Here is an 18,608-nt window from a genome sequence, read left to right as displayed (position 1 = left end):
TAGAGATAGGGTAAGGAGCTCGGACATCAGGAGGGAACTTGGAGTCGAGCCGCTACTCCTTCGCATCGAAAGGAGTCAGCTGAGGTGGTTCGGGCATCTGATTAGGATGCCTCCTGGACGCCTCCCACTGGAGGTTTTCCGGGCACGTCCAACTGGGAGGAGACCCCGGGGAAGACCCAGAACACGCTGGAGGGATTATATCTCCCAGCTGGCCTGGGAACGCCTCGGGATCCCCCAGTATGAGCTGGAAAATGTTGCGGGCGAGAGGGAAGTCTGGGTCAGCCTGCTTGGCCTGCTGCCACCGCGACCCGACCCCGGATAAGCGGAGGAAAATGGATGGATGGAATGGATGGATGGACTATTTCATAATCAGTTAAAAGTTCATCCCTCTAATGTTAAGAATTTAAAATGGGGTTCATTTTTTCATATCACAAACTTTATTTCTAAAATTATTTTATTAAGATTATTAATTATTAAGATTTCGTATAGTTGTATATGCCAACATAACAGAGAAGAAATATAACTAGTTGCCTGCTTATTACTCTTCATATTGCAACATAAATGTGATCCTGCTAAAAGGGGGGGAATTTGAACCTGAGCAATCTCCATCACATCATGTTGTTCATCACAGCCCCAATTAATATAGTTAATTAAAGTAATTAAAAATGCAGAGCTCCAGGTGACAAAGAAGATGGTGTGCACAGTTGTTGCCCCGGTTACCAGGAGTTTTGGATGACAACACAAGAGTGGACGGGCAGGAATAGGCTCCCTGAGGGAGTTATTAGCAGAGGTTTAATTGATCCGCGATTTTCCTCGAGACTGAATGCATTCATCCAGTGGGTTTTAAACAAAGCAATCATTTTCCAGCATGATGTACAAGGATTCACATCACATGCCTTATTTTATACGGGTCGTCCACAAATTATTCTTATGCCAAACCTTCACTCCATTTGATTCAAACAAGATTACTTGCTTGTTCCTCAGTTGACATTAAAACACAATTATTCACTTGATTATGAAGAGGCTCTTTGATTTTCTTTTTGCCATCAAATACTTGAAATTCTGTGATGAAAACACGGGAATATTTTCAGGACCCAAGTCAGCAGTTGCATTTGGAAGGCAGCACGAGTTACACTAAAAGGAAGCTTCAGATGTAACCTTTATGCTGCGCTTGTGGAGAACTGACATTTACCGTACATCCCTCATTGTATCATACTGTATTACACTGACTGCACTTTATGTGTGTGTGTGTGTGTGGTGCTGTGTAACTTTCAATTGGCTCCACATGAGGAAATGGACTTTCAGGTCTGGCCATCATACCAATACAATCAAATCTCTCACTCACTCACTCACTCACTCACTCACTCACTCACTCACTCACTCACTCACTCACTCACTCACACACACACACACACACACACACACACACACACACACACACACACACACACACACACACACACACACACACACACACACACACACACACACACACATTCTTGTTTTCCCCCTTTGCTGGGTCCGAACTTTTTTCACCCAAATGTGGGGTCCACCCTTTCCAGTGGCCCTACACCTCCGTAAAAAATCAGGTAAGATAAAAAAAAAATCTATTTAATTATCATCTATTTAATATATCAAAATTCTAAACTTTTTTTCTTATGTTAGTTTTTTACCCACTTTGTGGGGCTCTGTTTCTAGCATTCACAACTTGTGAGGCCCTTTTACACACACACACACACATTTCAAGTTTTTATATCTTAGCAGGACACACATTTCTAGTTTTTATATCTTAGCAAGCCACAGTGTGAATATCATATGGCAATAATGGTTTCCATGTTTTTTTTCTTGCCTACCAAAGACATTGTAGGACTAGATCTCATTGTAACCAAAAATCATCATTAGGAAGACGGGGCAGTAACATTGCATTCATATAATGACCAAAAAACATTGCATAAAATAAACTCTTTAAAACATGCTTAGTTTTCATTGAGCATGACTTTATTTATACAGAAGTGCAGTTCCATATATGAAAAAGCATTAAGCTTTAAGTGAAGTGAAAAAGATCAAATTAGATCTTTGCAAGAACAGACCAAAAATATTTGTACTGCACTTAAATATGAGACGACATATATCAGAGGATTTATATATTTTATTGTTTGTATGAACAATTTTTTATAACATATTTTGTCCATCTAAAAACATGAAGGCAACACTTTTACTTTAACTATGAGAAACACTATTTTATTTTGATTAGAATGAAACTAATTTCAAAAAACAGAACAAAAACGGAACAAAAGATTCAAAATACTTGACATCGGATGAACTGAACCTAATGATTCATACATTTTGAAATATAATATAACCGACTAAACAACAGCTTACACTATCTGGAGATTTAATGTATGTGTCAAAAATGAATAACTCCATGAGCAAGTTGCCAAAGAAATTACTTTTACCTTTTTAGCATTGCTCAACTCAAGCCAGTCAACATAAGGACACACACAAGGACACAATTGGTCAATCGCTGTGTGGAATTGTTGGACGCAGGATCCGAAATCAGCTAGAAAAGAGGAGGTTTCAATCATCCAATGACGTCTTTGTTTGAAGCATTCTGACACCGTTAGTCGAATGCAGGTTTAAAGCTACATGTGCATGGTCAATCTTGCACTCTATCCATTAACTTAACATTTTACTTGATTAAAGGACAGCTTTTGGCAGAAGTAAATCGTCCATGTTTGATCCACGAGTTTCCCTTTTCCTGATTCCAACTTGGCAACCCCTCCAGTAGTCTTGCGAGGGTAAAGAGCTGGTCCACTGTTCCACGGCCGGGACGGAATCCGCACTGCTCCTCTTGAATCCGAGGTTCGACAAACGGTCGGAGCCTCCTTTCCAGCACCCTGGCATAAGCTTGTGTGTGATACCCCGATAATTCGAGCACACTCTCCGGTCCCCCTTTTTGAAAATGGGAACCACCACCCCGGTCTGCCAGTCCATGGGCACTGAACCCGACCCCCATGCGACACTGAAGAGGCGTGTCAGCCAAGACAGCCCAACAGTGTCCAGCGCCTTCAGCATCTCAGGGCGGATCTCATCCACTCCCGGCGCCTTGCCACCAAGGAGCTTTTTGACTACCTTAGCGACCTCTGCCAGGGATATGGGTGAGCCCCCCAGGTCTTCAGGTGCTGCCTCCTCTGCAGAGGACATGTTGGTCGGGTTTAGGAGTTCCTGAAAGTGCTCTTTCCATCGCCCGACGATGTCCCCCATCCGGGTCAACAGTCCCCCCCCCCCCCTGCTGAGAACAGCCTGGGGTAGGCCCTGCTTTCCCTTCCTGAGCCGTCGGATGGTTTGCCAGAACCTCCTTGAGGCCAACCGAAAGTCCTTCTCCATGGCCTCCCCGAACTCCTCCCATGCCCGAGTTTTAGCACCCGCGACCACCGCAGCTGCAGTCCTTCTGGCCTGCCGGTACCTCTCAGCTGCTTCAGGATACCCCTGGGCCAGACAGGCCCTGAAGGCCTCCTTCTTCAGCTTGACGGCTTCCCTCACCTCCGGTGTCCACCACCGGGTTCTCAGGTTGCCGCCACGACAGGCACCGATGACCTTCCGGCCACAGCTCCTAGCGGCCGCGTCCACAATAGAGGCTTTGAACATGGTCCATTCGGATTCCATGTTCCCAACCTCCCTCGGGATGTGTGAGAAGTTCTTCCGGAGGTGGGAGTTAAAGATCTCCCGGACAGGGTCCTCCGCCAGACGTTCCCAGTTCACCCTCACTATACGTTTGGGCTTGCCGGGTCTTTCCAACCGGTTACCCTGCCATCTGATCCAACTCACCACCAGGTGGTGATCAGTTGACAGCTCTGCTCCTCTCTTCACCCGAGTGTCCAAGACATACGGCCGCAGATCAGATGATACGATTACAAAGTCGATCATTGATCTCCGGCCTAAGGTGTTCTGGTACCAGGTACACTTATGAACCATATATGTTCGAACATGGTGTTCGTTATGGCCAAACCATGGCTAGCACAGAAGTCCAATAACGAGACACCACTCGGGTTCAGATCGGGCAAGCCGTTCCTCCCAATCACCCCCCGCCAGGTTTCTCCGTCATTGCCCACGTGCGCGTTGAAGTCCCCCAGGAGAACTATGGAGTCGGCAGGCGGCGCCCTTTCCAGGACCCCTCCCACCGACTCCAAGAAGGCCGGATACTCTGAACTGCTGTTTGGTGCATAAGCACAAACCACAGTCAGAGCCTTGCTCCCCGCAACCCGTAGGCGCATGGAGGCGACCCTCTCGTTCTCCGGGGAGAACACAGCGGCGCTCAGCCGGGGGCTCGTGAGTATCCCCACTCCCGCCCGGCGCCTCTCACCTTGGGCAACTCCGGAAAAGGACAAAGTCCAACCCTTCTCCAGGAGCTTGGTTCCAGAGCCAGTACTGTGTGTGGAGGTGAGTCCAACTATATCTAGCTGGTATCGCTCCACCTCCTGCACCAGCTCCGGCTCTTTCCCCGCTAGCGAGGTGACGTTCCACGTCCCTAGAGCTAGTCTATGCTGCCGGCGATCGGCTCGCCCAGGCCTCCGGCCTGACCTGTCGCCCGGTCTGCATTGCACCCAACCCCGATGCTTGTTCCTGCAGGTGGTGGGTCCACAGTGTGGCTGCTCCATGTTGTTTCTTCGGGCTGAGCCCGACCGGGCCCCATGGGCGAAGGCCCGGCCACCAGACGCTCGCCGACGAGCTCCCCTCCTGGGTCTGGCTCCGGGAGGGTTCCCCGGTTTCCCTGGTCCGGGCGAGGTGGCTGAAGTCCATGGGCTGCTTATCATCAGGGTTCTTTTGAACCGCTCTTAGTCTGGGCTCTCCCCTGAGACCTGTTTGCCTTGGGAGACCCTACCAGGGGCTACTGCCCCAGATAACATAGCTCCCAGGATCATTGAGCCACGCAAACTCCTCCACCACGGTAAGGTGGCGATTCGCGGAGGAGGGTGGCGATTCGCGGAGGAGCGAAGTCAACATATGAAATGCTCCATGTGAAACACTCAAACCATTAATCTGCTCACCTCTTTTTTCTGCTGACTTCCTCGTGTTTTCGGCAGACACTGTGGAGTCTACTTGCAGGGATGTCACACTGCCCTCTTCTTCTGACCCTTCGTCTGCTTCTGGCATACTGGCATCTGGGTACAAAAAATAGTTTATACAAATATTCAAGAGAGAAATATTGACTTAAAATATGACGTAGCTTGCAGAAAAGATGGCTGGATTTGCATTTTTATCAAGCTTAAGAGTCTAGATTTAATAGAATAATATAATTGAGTATATGACATGTGCGTCTCTTAAACATTTATAACAATGAGTTTGGAGTAATTTCATATTGTTTCCATAGTTGTTAGTATTATAACACTATATAGGTACAAATATCTCTCCCATTATGCAGAACCGGACTAGTACTAACATGCCAGGTGATGCTAATGCATCACCTGGAAACAATGTTGCACACTCCTCCATTGCAATAGATAGGCCTTTCACATATTTAGTTGTGAAAGTCCTCCTGCTCACTTTTGGGGATCCATACTTTCCACCGACTGTGCGCCTCTGTTGCGGTCTTTACCAGTCCTTGCAGGTGGTTAAGCATGAATTCATAGGCCTCCTGGTTACAATCGGGCCGCACGGCAGCAGCACGGTCACACTCGCCCTCTGCTGCTTGAAATGCTGTTGACAATTCACTCTTCCCAAAGTTGACCCAAAGTGCTTCCTGAATCAGACCTCTGGTCTCCTTTAATTTCATATTACACTCATTGGAAGTCCTTGCCAGGTCGGCTTTTTGCTGTTCAGTTAATACAGCATATTCCCCTGTATCCAGCTCCGCCTCCAGTTCAGCAATGAATCCAGCCTCCACATCTTCATTTGTTCCCATGACTTTCTCAGCTTCGACTTTAAGTTTATTGAAACTGTCTCTGAGCTCCTTTTCAGACATGTCCTCATGAGTCCTGGTAATGCTGTTGACCAGACGTGTAAATAATCTTTTTGCTGTGGTTCGCTCCACCTTGAGTTCCTCGACTGTTTTCCCAGCAGCTTTATCCGCCATGTTTACTTTCAATTTGCAGGTTGATTTCAGGCGAGAAGGTAATACTCTTCTTTTTTCATGTATCTTTAGTTGATTGTCTTCCTTCCCCAGGACTCCAGTTTATTTCTCCTGCTGTTCCAGCTAAAAGCTACTAGATTTTCTTCTCCTGGTTTTCCAGACTTCCCAGTTCCCCGGTCTTGCGGTTTTTTACTGTCAAGTTATGTTCTTAGTGTGTGCATTTTCCCTACTTGAAAGGGATCGACGAGTCCGCTCGAAGGGTCCAACTGGATTTCACTCAAATGACCAAACAGTTTTTTTTCTTTTTCCTCCTTTTTATTTTGGTAGGTTTGCAGTTCATCAAACTTAACCACAGTGTGGCGTTGTGTAGTGCATTGTAGTTTAGCTTAGTTCAGTTCAATTCAGTTCAGTTCAGTTCAGTTCACTTAGTTAGCTCAGTTTAGCTTAGCCATCTAGTCAGTTTTAGCTCAGTTCAGCTTAGCCATCTAGCCGTTCAGTTCATTTAGCCAATTAGCCGTCTAGCCGTTTAGGTCTCTAGGTAAAAAACCGGCTGCCTCTCCAAACCTTTCGGACTCGTCAGTCATGCAGTGGCATCGCAGATCTCCACACTGATTCACGTCGGTCCGGTGCTTGCCCGACGCCGGACCGTATTGTTTGCGACACGACGTGTTACTGCGTCTCTGCTTATATAAACCTCCAGGTAGATTGGTTCCGCCCTGCTCCCCTCCGAACACTAGTTTGACCTCCTTTCAGTTATTCATATTGTTTATTACATAAAAGAAAACCCCTGTTTGACTTCACAATAGAATCTTAGTTTCAAATTACAGTTGCTGTTTTATAGATGTACATCTATTGTAATGGAGGAGTGTATGCAAGATGATCTCCAGGTGATGCACTACAGTTGTGACTGCTAATCTTGATCTGCATGAAGAGGGAGTCTAGGCTGTCTGTCTACCAATATATTGTCGAAATTTGGAAACAATATAAAACTGTACTATACTAATCGTGAATTTAATGCGTCCAAGATTTTAATTCTTCAGGAGTGCAGGATGTGAACCTAGCAACATCCTTGAAGAGTTGAATTAACAGTATTGTTACTGACCTCGTAGAAAATACAAAATAGAGGCTGGCATGAAAAAAGACTGGAATCATCCTGTTAATCAATTGTGTATTCCCGCCAATGGACAGTAAGTAGGGAAACCTGCAGTAATCCAATGGCCCAAATAAAGTGCCAATACAGTGACATTAAATATACACCACTATATATATATATATATATATACATACCACTGACAGATCATTACCAATTCAAAAAACGATCACACACACATACCTCCCATTTCGTCTTGCCCCATGTTCCCAGTCTCCATGTCAACAGTCTCTGAAATGGTAAATTGATAGAATATTAACTGTTGGAAAGCTGAAACTGTTCAACAATTAAACAATAATAAAAATCAAGAACATACAAAAGTACAACAGCTGGACTGATAATATCAATATCTGAACAAAAACACTAATTTCACTTTATCGTAAAACTCGACAGAAACAAAATAAAACTCAAATACTGCCTTGGTTTATCTATCCACTAACTCTGGCTTGGTCAAAAAAGAAACCTCAATTCACCATGTCAGGTGTGAAAATAAACAAAGAGGCGTGACTTAGCAAAAGGCGAGTTAAAGTCAAGTACTTATATTCTTGAAGAGTTTCATGGCTGAAATACATGGGGCACGGATGAGAAGCGTCATGTTGGGCAGAGAGCATATTTTTTACCTGCTACAGAGTAGCATGCGATTGTGTACCAGCCTTACTGTATGCATATTGAGTTTTACCAAGTGGTTATACAGAGTTTATATATTAACTGGTACTGAATTAATTAACTGGGTCATTTTAACTTTAAGATCATGGATACACAGATTTAATTGATTTACTTTAATGTGAAATGGAAAAACACCCACAAGGGTGTTTTTTGTCTGCTGGGTCTCATTGCCTCTGGTAAGATGAGTTATGTGTTTTTTAATCCTTTTTAAAACCAATAGCACTCGGGTTTTACACAGTTCTAGGTAGTTTTAACCTGCAGTGACACGTAACCGCACATAGACCAGGCATGTGAAAATAGAAATGAGCAGTGTGGCTTTCATTGTGAGTGTAGCAGATTCAGTTAATTTGAATGGTCTCTGCTGCGGGCAGCAGACATGACGCGCAGCATCCTTGCCCCATGCGCAACTATAGTTGTTATCAATGTTACAATGTTATCCTTTTTTAAATTTACTATAAAAAATATAAATAAATAAAATATAATTGAACTTAATACCGTTTACATCAATGTGAATCTCATCCAGATTCTTTCCTTTAAATTCGCCTAGTCGTCCCTGTTCCAATGCCAGAAGCACTTTGCTAACTTTGGCTAGCTGTAGGGTGCCCTCTGGAAGGCGGTAGTGCTTCCTGTGGACATTGATGTTATGGCCCAGGAAATCTGCCAACTGATCAAGTTCTGTTGTCTTCAGATTGAGAACAGTTGAAAGGGTAGCAATGTGCTTCCTCAGTTTGGTCGAGGTCAGCGCTTTGGGGTTCTTTACCTTGTCACATTCGTGAACAAACTGCCTGATGCAGTCGCAACCCCTGATGGAATGGACAGAATGTGGCAAGGCAAACAAGAATTGATTATCATTCAGCACTCCACATTGTTCTCGCTTCTCGATCAGAATGTCCAGGGATTCCCTCATGAGTGGGGTGAGGAGAAAAGGAACTTTCCTTCCTCTCTTTCCTACGACAGTTATCCGGACAAAATGGCTACACAGTTTCTGCTCCAGTGGAGTGAGGGCCAAGTTAATATCTTCATGTGTTTCTGATTTGTCTCTCGATAGGTATGAAGATAAGGGCATTCTTGATACCTCTCCTTCTCTCCGGCGATTGAACAGAATAACTTGTGCCAGAGTAACTTTAGCCAGGTCTTTCCATTTTGCGGGCGAAACCTCTTCTCTCATGGCATTCAAGAATTGCTGCCGTTTCTCAGACAAATGAGAATGAAGATTTTGGACATCCTCCGTGAATGGTAAGAGTTGAGGAGAATTCCACTTGGCTTGGTCAAGTTGAGTAAGCGCTTGGCTTGCTATGTCAAATCTCCAACTTTCTTGGTACAGCTGTGCAAATTCCCTAGCATCTTGTGCTGCTTCTTTGTCTCTCGTCTTCAAACCTTCAGACTGAATAAACATGGCTAAAGCATGCAAGCTGTGTCCAACTTTGCGAGCGAGAGATGGACGTTGATATCTGCCAGTTTCATCACTGAATCCAGCAAGGCATCTTGCAGCAGTGACAACATGACCATACATTTCTGGTTTTATGAGTTCTTTGATTGTCTTCATAGGTGTAATTTGTTTTGCTGTCAGTACAAATCTACCAAGCTCTCTCAGCTTCTGTCAAATGTGTTGGTGTTGGCTGATTACCTTCTCATTTTTCTTAAACAGTCTGTATCCATAATCAAGAATGCAGCGGTCTTGCTTCACAGCAAGTGCAATCTTATCTTGATTCATATCATTTAAGAACTTCCAGTAGGCATCGCTAAATCCAATTGGAGCAGGTTCAGCAAAAGCACACAATGCTTGGACTCGTGTTTTACCTGGTTTAGATGATCCCTTAGGCTTCAATTTGCAGAGCTGAAAATGTCGCCACATTACTCTTCTTGTGTACAACCCATAGCAGTACAAACAATGCATATATTCTTCTCCTTCAGTCTTTTTCTTCGGTTGCTTGCATGGAATGAGTTTGCCTTTCTGTCTCTCCAAAACTTCAGTGTTATGCTGAAAGTTCCCCTGATTTCGGATATAGTCTAATTGCAGTCGCCTTTCTTTTGAGTTCTTTGGAAAACTTAATGCTTTTGCAACATCAACCTTGTCATTGTGTTTACGTGTCAAGTGTCTTGACATTTTCTGAACTACATTACAACAATACAAGCAGTGATGTTTCTTGTTATATCTTCTTGTACCATCCTCCTTCTTCATAACTGAATCGACATAGACAGATGCCTCTTTTTCAAGGAAAATTGGAACACTCGCCTCCTTGTTAGTATATGTCTGTGCCATTTGATCTTCATCTGCATCAGCTCTACTATCAGTAAATATTTGGGTGGAGTCATGACTTGTTGTAAAGCTTCTGGACTGACTGAATGGAGATTGGCTCTGACTGGAAGACTCGACGCTGCTCTGACTGGAAGACTTAAAGCTGCTCTGACTGGAAGACTTGAAGCTGCTCTGATTAGACTTGAATCTCTTCTGACTAATTGATGCAATTTCCTTATTTTTTTCATTTCTCAGCGATAATTCCAAGCTGCAATCACTGTCTGTGCTTTCCTCCGTGGGCTTTGGAATATACTCCTCTTCACTATCTACACTGGAGTCATCTGATCCTGAGAGACTCACTTGAATCTTTAGAAGAAGAAAAATCAAAATTAATAACTCAACCTCCAAATTATTGTGTTAAGATTAATACTGACTACACTCTTAACTGTCTACTGCATGTTGGGATGATGTTCCCTTCTATAGGGGGCAGTGATTCCAGAGTACTCAGTCCAAGTAAATTTACAAATATGAGAAATACTGTTAGACTTTGGGACTAAATATATTCCAAACAATTTGAATGTGTCAAATTTAGAGTGAGGCAGAAAAGGGCATATTATTATTATTATTATTATTATTATTATAAGGATATTAATCTACTTAAATATTTTGAGGAAACAAAATTGAAAATAATAAAAATAATTACTACTTAAATCGGCTATCAAGAGCTACAGACATACATTGTTGATCATTTATATGCATGCCTGGTATTCTAGTTACTAAAAGTGGTATTGAGTTTGGTGGCGCTCCCTTTAAGTGATGACATGAAGTAAAAAGGAGACTTACAGGACGGGAACAGCTTCTCTTTGGTCTTTGTAAAGCGATTTCAGATTTAGAAGTGGATGGGCTCTCTGTACTGTCATCACTTGAATCATAGAGAGCATCAGAAAAATGTGCTCTAGCCATCTGCAAAAAGTTTTGCGGGAGTTATGTCAGGGTATCGTCATATTTTTGTTCACATTCTTTTAAAATCAAATATAAGTGGAAGGTAAAAGGAGGAAATGGCCTATAAACTAGCTATTGGTATTTAAGTGTCAGAGGCATACCAGAATGCTTTTTGTCCTCAGCTTTGGAACAACTTCATCATCTGATTGCCATGTGGGATGGTCTTTTACAGAATCCTCATTATCGGTATCGTCCACTATACTTTCATTTGAATCATGCAGAGCATCAGAAAGATGTGATACTCTATCCATCTGCAAGAATTGAGTTATGTAAAGGTATGGTTATCAATTTTTTATTTACATTAGATCACAGAGAAAGGATTTTTGGACAAATATAGCAACAACTTTTTAAATGGCATTCAAAGTATCTGAGGTTTTCGGTCATCCTTACCTTTCCAAAACCTTTATCACAATGTCGAGTTAGAGGATGGTCTTTGGAAGAATCCTCATCGGTCTCATCAGTGTCGGGATAATCCACTAGGGGAAACTCTCTGACAGTAAACACCTAAAAATAATAAAACATAATCGGTACTAATTAGGAGCACATAGTGATCATATATGTGGAGGTATTCATACATTACGAAAGTTGGTTAATGTAAAAAACGTTTTTGTGACAAGTGTCTGCATTACTCTAATAAGCTAAGTGCATAGCAAGTTACAAAAGTTAACTCATGTGAAGGCCATGACTGAAACATCACATTACTTAAAGCTAAGTGCAAGGCATGGTCTATTGTAGAAGTCTAACATGTCTCACAACAACATATTAGGGGCTGCACTGGTTCTCATTCAAGATATCCTTTTTTAAAGATACAACAGTTTACAAAGTGTAAAATTACACCTGTAATAACTTGAGTTTAGATCCTGAAATGTGTTGTTAAAATGATGTAAAGTACCTTATAGTTTAAATAAGGCAGGGGGGCCCCATGAAGGATAGACTAGAAACAAACGTGTGTGTGTGTGTGTGAGGTTAACTTCAAAATCAGTTAAAGTGAGATAAAGACAGGAGGGCCCCATGAAGGATAGACTAGAAACAAACGTGTGTTTGAGGTTAACTTGCTCTATGGCTGCAAGACTAGATCTCTGTTTCAGATCAAGTCTGATCCCTGAATCTCAAGTCTATCACATAACCCAATGAGTGTTCCTGATGGAGAAGCTCTATCAGGGACACAATTCTGACACCTTCCTGTCTTGATAATAGAACTACATATTGTACAGGTCAACAGAGATAGTTTGTGATGACAGTGTGTGACTCCTTTACCTGGGCCACAGCTTCATCTCTGGTTAAATCCTCAGGGGAGGACAGATCTGAAGGGAACATCTCTGTCTCTACTGCCACAGCAGGAGTCTGATCATTTGTCACCTGGAATTCAGATTGAAAGAAAGAATGCATTTAGAACTTATAGAAATTATGTTCATTATGTGGAGACACTCACAAGTTACAAAAGTTAACTCATGTGAAGGCCATGACTGAAACATCACATTACTTAAAGCTAAGTGCAAGGCATGGTATATTGTAGAAGTCTAACATGTCTCACAACAACATATTAGGGGCTGCACTGGTTCTCATTCAAGATATCCTTTTTTAAAGATACAACAGTTTACAAAGTGTAAAATTACACCTGTAATAACTTGAGTTTAGATCCTGAAATGTGTTGTTAAAATGATGTAAAGTACCTTATAGTTTAAATAAGGCAGGGGGGCCCCATGAAGGATAGACTAGAAACAAACGTGTGTGTGTGTGAGGTTAACTTCAAAATCAGTTAAAGTGAGATAAAAACAGGAGGGCCCCATGAAGGATAGACTAGAAACAAACGTGTGTGTTTGAGGTTAACTTGCTCTATGGCTGCAAGACTAGATCTCTGTTTCAGATCAAGTCTGATCCCTGAATCTCAAGTCTATCACATAACCCAATGAGTGTTCCTGATGGAGAAGCTCTATCAGGGACACAATTCTGACACCTTCCTGTCTTGATAATAGAACTACATATTGTACAGGTCAACAGAGATAGTTTGTGATGACAGTGTGTGACTCCTTTACCTGGGCCACAGCTTCATCTCTGGTTAAATCCTCAGGGGAGGACAGATCTGAAGGGAACATCTCTGTCTCTACTGCCACAGCAGGAGTCTGATCATTTGTCACCTGGAATTCAGATAAAAAGCAAAAGTTAATATAGATCTGAGAGATCACACTGACTCCCATAGATACACCAGATGAATTAGTCAGCCAATTTTAATACACTTTAAATTCTCAAACAAATGCATCAGTATACTTATCCAACCAACTCACCTTTTGACGCCATGGCCATTTTGAATCACCATAGTTATACTCTATTTCAGATCCTGCTTCTATATTCTTCACAGCAAACATGCACAAATGTGGCCTGTTGTTTACTATGATCTTTTTCGTGATGCAGTTTGGAGATTTGTGGTTGTCATTTACTAATCTTCCAAGAGATCCATCTTCTCTGGATGCGTCAATACTAAAAAGGTATAAGAAAGTTAGCTATTCAAATATGTACAACTTAAATATCAAAATTCATAAAGTCTATACATAAAGTCTTCATATTTTATTATATAATTCTACATCTTCACAGGTTTTTTATGAGAGCCATTTAAAATATATAGCATTATAACTAACTGTACAACATGTGATATAACCTGTTGAGAGAAAGTCCTGTTCCAGATAAAGCTATTTTAACTAAAAAAGTCAAGACTTATCAGTGAATGCTTAAGTTAGAAACCAAAATGGACTCATTGTCATTAACTGTTGCGATTTAGTTACGATTTACAAGTGTGACTAAAAGATTGTTCCTGCTTTCATTCATCCATCAACTATTCAAATCTTTGTTTCAGATCTTACGTAGAAATAGAACTTCTCTCTACAGAACAAATATGCTTACCACCAGTGACGTTTCTGACATTCAAATTCAAACAGAAATGTACTCTGTGTCCCCGAGTAGTGTCTTGATCGGTATTCTTCCAATGATACGAGTTCCCCCCTGTACTCCAAGACAAAATCCCCTGCTTCGATCGGCTGGGTAGCAAACACTCCTCTTCCTATGAGGACATGTATAAATATACATTTAATTAGAAGAAACAGAGTCATCTTAACCTTTCACATACAGTATTGCACACAGCTTTTGAATTCAATGTAGTATTACCATAACAAAATGATATTATAGCTTACTGCCTTTAAAACCAACATAGGAGCTCCTATGTGTAAACACACAGTATAGCCAGGTATAGGCATGTCTACTTATGTATACCTGGCTGTATTGGATTTCACAAAACCAGCAGCTTCAAGGCTGTTTCTGTAGCCTCAATACGTGTATGTAAATGAATAGTACTGAGAAATGCAATTGTGTAAAATGCTGGCCCTTAAAGGACCTGAAGTCCCCATACCTTTGTTATGATCAATAAATCTTTCCATAAACCACGACTTGTCCCTCGAAGACAGAATGTGTGATTTTGCATCATCAGCAGGCCGTATCCTTTTCTTTCTTTTAAACATTATGGCTCTGTGAAAACATTTTTAAATCAATTTCACAGGTATCAAACATGAGAAAACAACCTCTTCAACAACGAATTAACCGATTCCAATGAGTTATTTTTATATTTAAGGATTTGTGATATACATGGAGTCGTCAATGGAACCATATCACAATACCATGTGCAAGTAATCCCCTTACTCTGAACCCTAGCTTTAAATCCTGTGGGGTGTAAGCCATGTTTTCCTATTTTTGGTAGAACCAAGCAAATGCAACACACCAAAGATATCTTTTTATATTTATATATATAGTTTTTTTTACCCCTACAACGCGATACCACTAAACGGTCCTACGAAGCCAGTAATCAACTCGGTAAATCAACCCAGGGTTTCTCAATCTGGTTATAGGGTTCACATAGATGGCCGGTGTTTGCAGCATCTGACCAATCACAAATATGCTGTCAGCAGGGCGGTGCATATTTCAAATAAAGAGAAAACTATAATATTAGACAAATATGGAGAAGCCAAAAACTGAAAGTAATGTAGTTTAAAACTGACTAATGAAGGAAGCTTGTTGCTGGTAATAAATCCTGACTGTGTGAATGTGTTTAAATTAACAGATTTATAAAATCATTGCTTCTTATAGTACACGAGGAAATTACATGTGTGTATTCCATTAATGTGCTGTAGATGTATTTTTATGGTGTGTATGAAACAATTTTTCTTTCATCTGCAACATATTCAGTGTGAAACATAATTCTAAGCAGTAAGACTCAAGAAGCTGACATGCACCAGTGAATATATGATTAAAATGTGATAAGAGAGTATAGAGTGATTCATTATCCATTTTCCCACACAGTCTGATACAGCTGAAAGGATAAGACTACAATACTGCCAAACACCGGCCAATGCGTTGTAAATCACATCACGTGATGCAGCTCAGCCAATCAGATGCGAGTATTCTGACAAGTTTCCCGACTAGTGTGAGATGTACACACACCGTGACACACGGGGCCGGGACAGGAGTTTGGTGCAAGTATCTTACCACAGCATCCTACATCAGACCCACGGGAAGCTTGAAGTGAGCTCTGAGGCAGACTGGCACAAAGACTTCCTGCCCCCAGGTAGCACTGAAAACTGTCCGACCATCTTTACACTCTGCTGACGGCAGCCTGCGGCTTGCCCCACGCAGCGAAGTAAGCCACACAGTGACCTATCATTGGCAGGACTCAAGAGCGCGACTGAGTCTTCCCCCCAGTTCAAACACTCACCGTCAGCATTGGCTCCGAGAAGCCAGCTACTACCTGGGGGCAGTTCTGAAAATATGCTGCGGCCTACCTCAGAGCTATCCAGCTGTCCTCTGTGGAGTTGTTTTTTTCCATACTATACAACATTTCTACAACTGTGTGATTATAAATACCGTGGCTCATTGGGTAGAGGGGGTCGTCCGGTAACCGCGAGGGCGGCGGTTTCATCCTTGGCTGCTACATGTCCTGTGCCGAAGTATACCTGAGCAAGACACTAAACCCAGCCCACTGCTCCCAATATGCTAGGGATTGGTTAAATGCAGAGCTTGAACTTCATATGTATATAATGACGACTATAATACATTTAATTTCATTATATTTTTTAAATAAAGATGTCTACATTTCCCTTTCTCTCCTGTAAGTTAAGCTCTTTTTTATTCTACTAAGTTAATAATCAATGTGAACAATTTGATATTCAAGGAGGGATTTGGTAATCCTAAAATCAGTCTGGTGGCACCAAACATCCTGAGCCAAATAACAAAAAGTGGTAGCAGTCAAAGTCTATTCTGAATCCAAAGTTACAGGTCAGATATGCTACTGGTTTACACGACAGGAGTTTGGTGCAAGTATCTTACCACAGCATCCTACATCAGACCCACGGGAAGCTTGAAGTGAGCTCTGAGGCAGACTGGCACAAAGACTTCCTGCCGCCAGGTAGCACTGAAAACTGGCCGACCATCTTTACACTCTGCTGACGGCAGCCTGCGGCTTGCCCCACGCAGCGAAGTAAGCCACACAGTGACCTATCATTGGCAGGACTCAAGAGCGCGACTGAGTCTTCCCCCCAGTTCAAACACTCACCGTCAGCATTGGCTCCGAGAAGCCAGCTACTACCTGGGGGCAGTTCTGAAAATATGCTGCGGCCTACCTCAGAGCTATCCAGCTGTCCTCTGTGGAGTTGTTTTTTTCCATACTATACAACATTTCTACAACTGTGTGATTATAAATACCGTGGCTCATTGGGTAGAGGGGGTCGTCCGGTAACCGCAAGAGCGGCGGTTTCATCCTTGGCTGCTACATGTCCTGTGCCGAAGTATACCTGAGCAAGACACTAAACCCAGCCCACTGCTCCCAATATGCTAGGGATTGGTTAAATGCAGAGCTTGAATTTCATATGTATATAATGACGACTATAATACATTTAATTTCACTATATTTTTTAAATAAAGATGTCTACATTTCCCTTTCTCTCCTGTAAGCTAAGCTCTTTTTTATTCTACTAAGTTAATAATCAATGTGAACAATTTGATATTCAAGGAGGGATTTGGTAATCCTAAAATCAGTCTGGTGGCACCAAACATCCTGAGCCAAATAACAAAAAGTGGTAGCAGTCAAAGTCTATTCTGAATCCAAAGTTACAGGTCAGATATGCTACTGGTTTACACGACAGGAGTTTGGTGCAAGTATCTTACCACAGCATCCTACATCAGACCCACGGGAAGCTTGAAGTGAGCTCTGAGGCAGACTGGCACAAAGACTTCCTGCCCCCAGGTAGCACTGAAAACTGGCCGACCATCTACACTCTGCTGACGGCAGCCTGCGGCTTGCCCCACGCAGCGAAGTAAGCCACACAGTGACCTATCATTGGCAGGACTCAAGAGCGCGACTGAGTCTTCCCCCCAGTTCAAACACTCACCATCAGCATTGGCTCCGAGAAGCCAGCTACTACCTGGGGGCAGTTCTGAAAATATGCTGCGGCCTACCTCAGAGCTATCCAGCTGTCCTCTGTGGAGTTGTTTTTTTTCCATACTATACAACATTTCTACAACTGTGTGATTATAAATACCGTGGCTCATTGGGTAGAGGGGGTCGTCCGGTAACCGCGAGGGCGGCGGTTTCATCCTTGGCTGCTACATGTCCTGTGCCGAAGTATACCTGAGCAAGACACTAAACCCAGCCCACTGCTCCCAATATGCTAGGGATTGGTTAAATGCAGAGCTTGAATTTCATATGTATATAATGACGACTATAATACATTTAATTTCATTATATTTTTTAAATAAAGATGTCTACATTTCCCTTTCTCTCCTGTAAGTTAAGCTCTTTTTTATTCTACTAAGTTAATAATCAATGTGAACAATTTGATATTCAAGGAGGGATTTGGTAATCCTAAAATCAGTCTGGTGGCACCAAACATCCTGAGCCAAATAACAAAAAGTGGTAGCAGTCACAGTCTATTCTGAATCCAAAGTTACAGGTCAGATATGCTACTGGTTTACACGACAGGAGTTTGGTGCAAGTATCTTACCACAGCATCCTACATCAGACCCACGGGAAGCTTGAAGTGAGCTCTGAGGCAGACTGGCACAAAGACTTCCTGCCGCCAGGTAGCACTGAAAACTGGCCGACCATCTTTACACTCTGCTGACGGCAGCCTGCGGCTTGCCCCACGCAGCGAAGTAAGCCACACAGTGACCTATCATTGGCAGGACTCAAGAGCGCGACTGAGTCTTCCCCCCAGTTCAAACACTCACCGTCAGCATTGGCTCCGAGAAGCCAGCTACTACCTGGGGGCAGTTCTGAAAATATGCTGCGGCCTACCTCAGAGCTATCCAGCTGTCCTCTGTGGAGTTGTTTTTTTCCATACTATACAACATTTCTACAACTGTGTGATTATAAATACCGTGGCTCATTGGGTAGAGGGGGTCGTCCGGTAACCGCAAGAGCGGCGGTTTCATCCTTGGCTGCT

The sequence above is a fragment of the Pholis gunnellus genome (assembly GCF_910591455.1).
Source record: "Pholis gunnellus genome assembly, chromosome: 20".
Lineage (NCBI taxonomy): Eukaryota > Metazoa > Chordata > Actinopteri > Perciformes > Pholidae > Pholis > Pholis gunnellus.
The sequence above is the reverse complement of the archived record's forward strand: the minus strand, read 5'-3'. Positions refer to the sequence as shown.